This window comes from Castor canadensis, chromosome 2, assembly GCF_047511655.1.
Source record: "Castor canadensis chromosome 2, mCasCan1.hap1v2, whole genome shotgun sequence".
NCBI lineage: Eukaryota > Metazoa > Chordata > Mammalia > Rodentia > Castoridae > Castor > Castor canadensis.
In genome coordinates, this window is record NC_133387.1 from 69,678,776 (window position 1) to 69,686,379 (window position 7,604).

Below are 7,604 nucleotides of genomic sequence, written 5' to 3' on the forward strand. Positions count from 1 at the left end.
TCTTAGTAAGTCCCTTAATCTCTAAATCTCTTCAAGAGTAAGAATTGTCTTACAGTTAACGTGCACCCATTTCTTTATGTCTCTACAGAGTTTTTTTAATAACTTACATAAATGGACTATGTGCTTGTTTGTTTCAGCAGCACATATACATAAATGGGTCATAACCTATGTGTTCTTTTGCAACTTCCCTCGTTTTTACTAAAAAGTATTTTCTTTAGCTACATCTATACTAGCACGATAACATATTTTTATTGACCCATGTTTGATCAAACATCTTTGTTATTTTTTTCTTTGAAATGGATGATTTTACTTATTTTTTATTTTTATTTTTAATTTATTATTAGCATATTATTGTTGTATGGGGGGACATTGTGATAGTTACATAAGTGCTTACAATACATCAGATTCACTCCCTCCTTCTTTTGCCTTTATTCCCTTCTTCTTAGGACAATTTCAACAGGTTTCATTGTTCTGTTTTCATAGATGAGTGCAAGATACTTCTGCTACATATGCCCTCCTTCACCCTTTCCTCATGCCCTCCCTTTCCCACTGTGTATGTTACTTTTTAGTGCACTTATGTGGAAGATTCTGTAGGGTACTTATCTAAGAGTAGAAATTTTGGTTTGCAGGGAATATTTTATTTTGCTACTACTAGCTCTCTCCCTTTTAGGCACAAGGCGGAATTGTACTTTCCCAATCCCTCTGATGTTAGGCATAACCATGCAATTTGTTTTGGGCAATGAAATGTCAGTAGAGCCTTAAGAGCCAGTGAGAACTCACCACGTTATTACTGTGCCTCTGCTGCTGTAAACTTTAATGAACCCAATGGTAACGTGTTCATGGTAATGGATTTCGATGACTATGGCATGGACCAAAGCCTCTAGTTGACTTGGATTAATATTAGGTTTGAGCTCTCAATAAATGAGTGATGACTTTCTTTATAATAGTCTGTTTTAATATAAACAAGTGTTGGAATCAATCAATATCCATTTCAGGAAGCTTCTTGTCTGCATCAGAAGGCAGAGTTGTATCTGAACCCTGCTCAGCAGCCTGAGGACCTGGGCTAGCTCCTTGTCCATCCACTGGTCCATTCTGCTCTGTAGCTCCTCTTTTGGAAGTTACACTTTGGGTTTGGGCTTCGAAATCATAGGAAACCATATCTTCTTTCTTTAATTGGGCTTGTTCTAAGATAGCATGAAGTGGTGGCTCCACACTGGATAAGAGATAATTGCACATTTTCAGGAGTTTCCTTCTATTCATAGTTCTAGAAACATCAGCATTATTCATAAAACATTCAATGTTCAAAGGAAGGTGTAAAGCATTTCCACTCAACAATTTCTTGAGTTTCTCACTTTTGAGAAAGTAATACTATTATGTGGATTTTAAATTTTATGTCTAGCTTATAGCTTATATGTCTTCTTGAATTCTTCACAGAAGGTTTTTTTTTTTGGTAGTCCTGGGGTTTGAACTTAAGGTGCACACTTCCTAGGCAGGTACTCTACCACCTGAGCCACTCTGCCAGCCCATCATCACAGAAGTTATTTACTAAGACCTTATCAAATTTTCTGCTTCCCAGTGTTGTGTCATATGCTGTGGCCAAAATTTTCAGTTTTCCTCTATTAAATGCACATACAGAAAATGTGATAAACAGAATGCTCCATGGTTACAAAATCTACATTTCTTGGTTTCTCTTCTAAGGCAGAAAGATCTTGCTTATAGATTCCATATGCAAGAGCAACTGCTGTAGTTTCATTCATTAAGTGTAGGTACCTACGACCAGAAATATGTGTTGTATCCATCCCTGTCTTTCTGCATCAATATAGAAACAAGGAATAGAAACAATACAATCAGCAATAGATTCCTTAAGAACACTTTCTGCTGTTTGGACAAAAGCATGTCATTCACTTGCTCAGTGGCTCTTTTGTATATTGTCACCTTATACCCAGTGGACAATTGCACAATATCATATATAAGATTAGATTTTTCTGCCTCCACAAATGGAGACTGTCCTTGGAATCTTTTAACTCCTCAGACTGTGTTCTTTGCATTGGATATTACCTAGTTCTTAACTGGTGCTCATTTGAATAATTCTTAGAAACAAAAGCAATGTAAGTCTGCATGAAGCAGTTGCTATACTTATTAGCAATTGTCTTGGTGCCACTGGTAGGGGCCACAGGGACACAGCAGCTCTGGAAGCCCAGGTCTAGGCCTGCTACCAACATGGCTTGAGCCTGGGTTTGGCCACTGATACAGGTCAAGGACCAGGGCAAGGCTAGCTCCAGGAGAGTGGGCCTTGTGGGCTGGGGGTCTGAGGCTTCTGAGAGACCTGCAGTGTTCATGCGAGCATCTAGGATCTTGGAAGGAACACTGTAATCAAGGGCACTGTCCAGGCCGGTTCTGGCTTAGTGGCACAGAGGAAGTACAAGGGGCACAGAAGATCTCCAATTAGTGATGTTTTAGATCAGGAGTTGCACACTATGACCTATTGGACTGATCTGGTTCACTGCCTATTTGTTTTTGTATTGTCTAGGCAGTTTGAGTAGTTGAGGCAGAAACCATGTGGTTTATAAAGTTGAATTTGCCATTTACCATTTGACTTTTGAAGAAAAAAATTTGCTGAGCACTATTTTAAGTTACTGAGTTTCTGGGATTGTTTGTTATTATAGGGTGACCCACTACATCCTGACTGATATACTTTCTAGCATGTGGTATTTTCTGACTGTAAGCTTGCTGCCTGTTTGATAGGTATCTATTTTTTTTTTTCAGGGAATTCAATCATTCTGTTTTGAACATATATATTGTTCACCTTCATGTACCTAACAGTTCTTTCTTCTTTTACTTTAAACAGCTTTATTAAGGTATAATCATATTCCACAGAATTCACCAATTATAATGTTTATGAGTCTATCATTTTTGGTAAATTTATAGAATTGTGCAACCATCTTCATGGTTTTTGAAGTAGAGTTAGGCCGCATCTAATAATTTCCCTATAGAGCAATTCCATGAGTTTCAGAGCAACTCTCAAAAGTTCCCTTGTACCCATTTCAGTCAATCCCCATTCCCATGTCCAGTCCCAAACTATCACTTACTTGTTCCTATCTGTGTGGATTTACCACTTTTGGACATTTCATAAAAATGGAATAATATAATATGTAGTTTTTCACATCTGGCTTCTTCCACTTAGCTAATGTTTTTGAGATTCATCCAGGTTTTAGTACCAATCTAGTAGTTTCTTCCTTTTTATTGGTGAATAGTTTTCTATCCTATGTGTAATTCTGCATTTTATTTATTCATTCACAAGCCAATGGAAATTTGAATTGTTTTTACTTTTTGCCTACTATGATAATGTAGGTAAACACACTTGCATGCATGTTCTTTACATAAATGTATGTTTTTATTCCTTTTGTGTAAATTTCTAGGATTTCAATTGATGGATGACATGGTAAGTTTACATTTCACTTTCTAAAGAAATTGTCAATTGTTTTTCAAAGTCACTGTTTCACTTTAGGTTTTTGTGAGCAATATAGGAGGGTTTCAGTTTCTCCACATACTCATCAACACTTATTGCTGTCATTCTTTTCGATTATAGCTATTTTAGTGGATTTGTAGTGGTATCTTACTGTGTTTTTAATTTTCATTTCAATAACAACTAGTAATGCTGAGGAACATTTCATATGTTTTTTAAACTGAACCCAGTGCCTTATACATACTAGGCAAATGCTCTACCACTGAGCTCTAACTCAAATGCTCTATCCCCTCATGTATTATTGATCCATCATATACCTTACTTAAGAAATATCTTTTCAAATCATCTGCTCACTTTAAAATTTTGTTGTGCTTATCGAAACAGGTCTTTATATATATTCTAGGTACAAGTCCCTTATTAAATATAGGATTTGCAAGTATTTTCTTCTAGCTTGTGGTTTGTCTTTTTTCTATTTTTTTTTTTTTTGGTGGTATTGGAGTTTGAACTCAGGGCCTCATGTTTGCTAGGTGGGCACTCTACTACTTGAGCCACTCCACCAGCTCTTTTTTGTGTTGGGTATTTTCGATGTAGGATCTAATAAACTATTTGCCTGGGGTGACTTTGCACTGAGATCTCTCTGATCTCTGCCTCCTGAACAGCTAGGATTATAGATGTGAGCTACCAGCACCCAGCTCATTTTGCTTTCTTAATGATGTTTTGGATGCAAAAGACTTTAGTTTTTATTATGTTCAATTTATTGATTTTCTTTTTTATAGGTCATGTTTTTAAGAACTCTGCCCAACCCAAGGCCATGACCACCTTCTTCTGTGTTTTCTTCTAGAAATTATATTTTAGCTCATATATTTAGAACTGTGATTCAAATTAAGTTGACTTTTGTGTATGGAAGACCTAGTGCCCTTAACTTATGTGTGTTTTGGCATGACTACTGTTGGGGAGGGGGTGACAGAAGTGAAAAACTGGTGTCTCATTAAGTTTTGTGAAGAAGGGGAAGAGTCAGAGCCAGAGAAGATATTTTCCAATTAAAACAACTTTGCAAATGAACAAAAAAATGAAAAATTTAAAATAAGAAAATGCCTTTTTTTGGTGAAAGATGCATTTCAAACATCATCAATGTTTGTATTATAACAAGTAATAATGCAATAGCCAAGTTATGGAAACAGCCAAGATGCCCCACCACTGACGAATGGATTAAGAAAATGTGGTATCTATACACAATGGAATTTTATGTAGCCATGAAGAAGAACGAAATGTTATCATTCGCTGGTAAATGGATGGAATTGGAGAACATCATTCTGAGTGAGGTTAGCCTGGCCCAAAAGACCAAAAATCGTATGTTCTCCCTCATATGTGGACATTAGATCAAGGGCAAACACAACAAGGGGATTGGACTATGAGCACATGATAAAAGCGAGAGCACATAAGGGAGGGGTGAGGATAGGTAAGACACCTAAAAAACTAGCTAGCATTTGTTGCCCTTAATGCAGAGAAACTAAAGCAGATACCTTAAAGCAACTGAGGCCAATAGGAAAAGTGGACCAGGAACTAGAGAAAAGGTTAGATCAAAAAGAATTAACCTAGAAGGTAACACCCACGCACAGGAAATCAATGTGAGTCAATGCCCTGTATAGCTATCCTTATCTCAACCAGCAAAACCCCTTGTTCCTTCCTATTATTGCTTATACTCTCTCTACAACAAAATTAGAGATAAGGGCAAAATAGTTTCTGCTGGGTATTGAGGGGGGGGAGCGGGAGGGGGTGGAGTGGGTGGTAAGGGAGGGGGTGGGGGCAGGGGGGAGAAATGAACCAAGCCTTGTATGCACATATGAATAATAAAAGAAAAATGAAAAAAAAAAAAACAAAAAAACAAGTAATAATGAGAGCTAGTCCTACTGCTCTTATGTGTATAAAATTGTGGATGTTTAGAAAGAAACTAATCAAAGCTTATGCAACATTATCTTTTCTTCTGGTTTTAGAGACTTCAAGTGAGTTATGAAAGTCCAGAGAGACTTAAGTTTTCTTCAAAGATTTTAGGACATAACTCGACAAGAGATGCTTTCATTATTCTTTCATAAAATGGGGGGAACATGGATGTCTTTCAGTGGCACTAATAGTGCTTTCTGTAGAGAGTTAATTGTACACGTGGAGATAAGCCTTTTTTTTTTTCTAGCTGCAGCAACTTGGGAGCTGAGTGGAAAGTTACATTGGGAAATTACTTATTTAGCTGCTGAATTAATTATGCAGTATATAGCACTAATTCAAACCTAAAGGGGGAAGCATCAGAGTCACAATCAAAGCAGCAGCATCAAAAATATCTTTATAATCTCTACCCATCAGTTAAACATTCTAAGCTCCCTTCCCCCCATGTTGCTGCCCTCCTGGGTGGGGATATGGATGCTGTCCCCATAGTCCACGCTAGGGCCCTTGGCTGCATTCACTGTTGCACTGAAACCTGGGCTGCCTGATTTCATTGTTAGACACTGTTTCTCACAGGTCTTGAAATCAAATAGATTTGGTTTGAATCCTGGCTTTGTTAGTGACTCTGTGACTGTGAACAAATCATTTGTCCTTTTGAACCTCAGTGTTTCTCACCTGTAAAAAAATGTAATAACACTCTACTTTCAGGTTTGCTATAGAGATTAGAGACAATATGAAACAATGAGCAAGGTGCTTAACTCATCATAACCCTTCTTGGTATCTAAAATGTCTTAGTCTACACCATAAATGGTTGCCATAAACACCCATGAGACAGTAGTCCTGGTAGGTCTTCTATTTCTTCCTCACCTCTGTCTTATTCCCCCTTTTAGCTTGTGACAGATTACATCGATGCTGCAGTTGTTTTGATGGGCACCCTGAGCCTGAACAACTATCATTGCCACAGAAGTCCTCTTCTCTATAGCTAGTCATCTCTACCATCTCCTCTGATCCTTACATCTATACTCAACAGATGTACCACTACCTCTCACTTCAGGATGGGATAGGCTGACACATTGCTAGCATTGTAAGACTTTTAGAGCAAAATCTGGGGACAGAGGTCCACTTCTGCATCATGAATTACTGATATAAAATGCAGAGTTTACAGTGGCTGCATTGTGGGGGGAAACTCAGGCATCTTTCCAATGTGGTCATGTGGCTGCAGTCCCCTACCCCAGTGAAAAAATGCTAAAGGAACTTTTTTTTTCTCCCTGCCCTGCATCATATTTTCCCCCTCACTTCTCATATCAATAAATGGTTTCATTCTGTAACCTGTATGCAGTGCATCCACCACTCTCCAAAGACCCCATCAATAATATACTCTGACTCCTTGACTTATCTCTTTTGGTATTGCTGCAAGCACTAACTCAAGCCTCCATCATGCCTCTCCTGGATGAAGTCTCCTTACTGCTGAACCTGGTTCTATTTTGTACTTCTATAATAATCTGTGCTCCATTTTTTTAGCAAGAGAGACCTTAATGTGCAAATCACATCATGCATTATCCTACATAAAATCCATTAATTGCTTCCTATTGCTCTTAGCACAGGAATCCAAACATTTTATTGTGCTTCTGAAAAATTCTCTATATATCCTATGTGTATGTCATTATCTACTAATTTCATCTGCTCCAGCTACAGTGAGTGGCATTTTGTTCTTTAACCCAGTAAAGTTAATGTATACCGCATAATCTACATTTCCTTTGTCATGTACTTTGCCTAGACTCCTCTTATTCTGTGTCCTCCTATGACTATCTTTTCCTTTCCATTTAGATTAAACTCAAGCGATGTATCAGCAGAGGCTTTTCCTGACTGCCCAATGTAAAGAGGCATCTCACTCTAGTCATTTACTACTCCTCTATCAGTCTTAGTTATGCATTCATGTGTGTGTTTATTTTATTTGTATACTAGCTCCAGAAGGAAGAAAATCTTTCTCTTTCTTACTCATCTCTTTATGCTCAGTGTATAGAACACTGCTTAGTACACTTATAAATATTCGTGCAGGAGCTGAGTGAATACATACACATCCTACATGACTTCTTCCCTTCAAAAGCACTGTGGACACTTCTGCTCAGACATTTGCTCCACGATTTCTCTCTCCTGTCTTTGAGGAAGATCTCATCTCCTTCCCCTGGATGTGTGCTCTTGG

At 37.9% G+C, this 7,604-nt stretch overlaps 1 pseudogene; it reads right to left on the minus strand.

The window, feature by feature from the left end:
* Nucleotides 1-975: 975 nt before the first annotated feature.
* LOC141418044 (heat shock 70 kDa protein 4 pseudogene) lies at nt 976-2,222 on the minus strand (annotated as a pseudogene).
* Between the last annotated feature and the right edge of the window lie 5,382 nt (nt 2,223-7,604).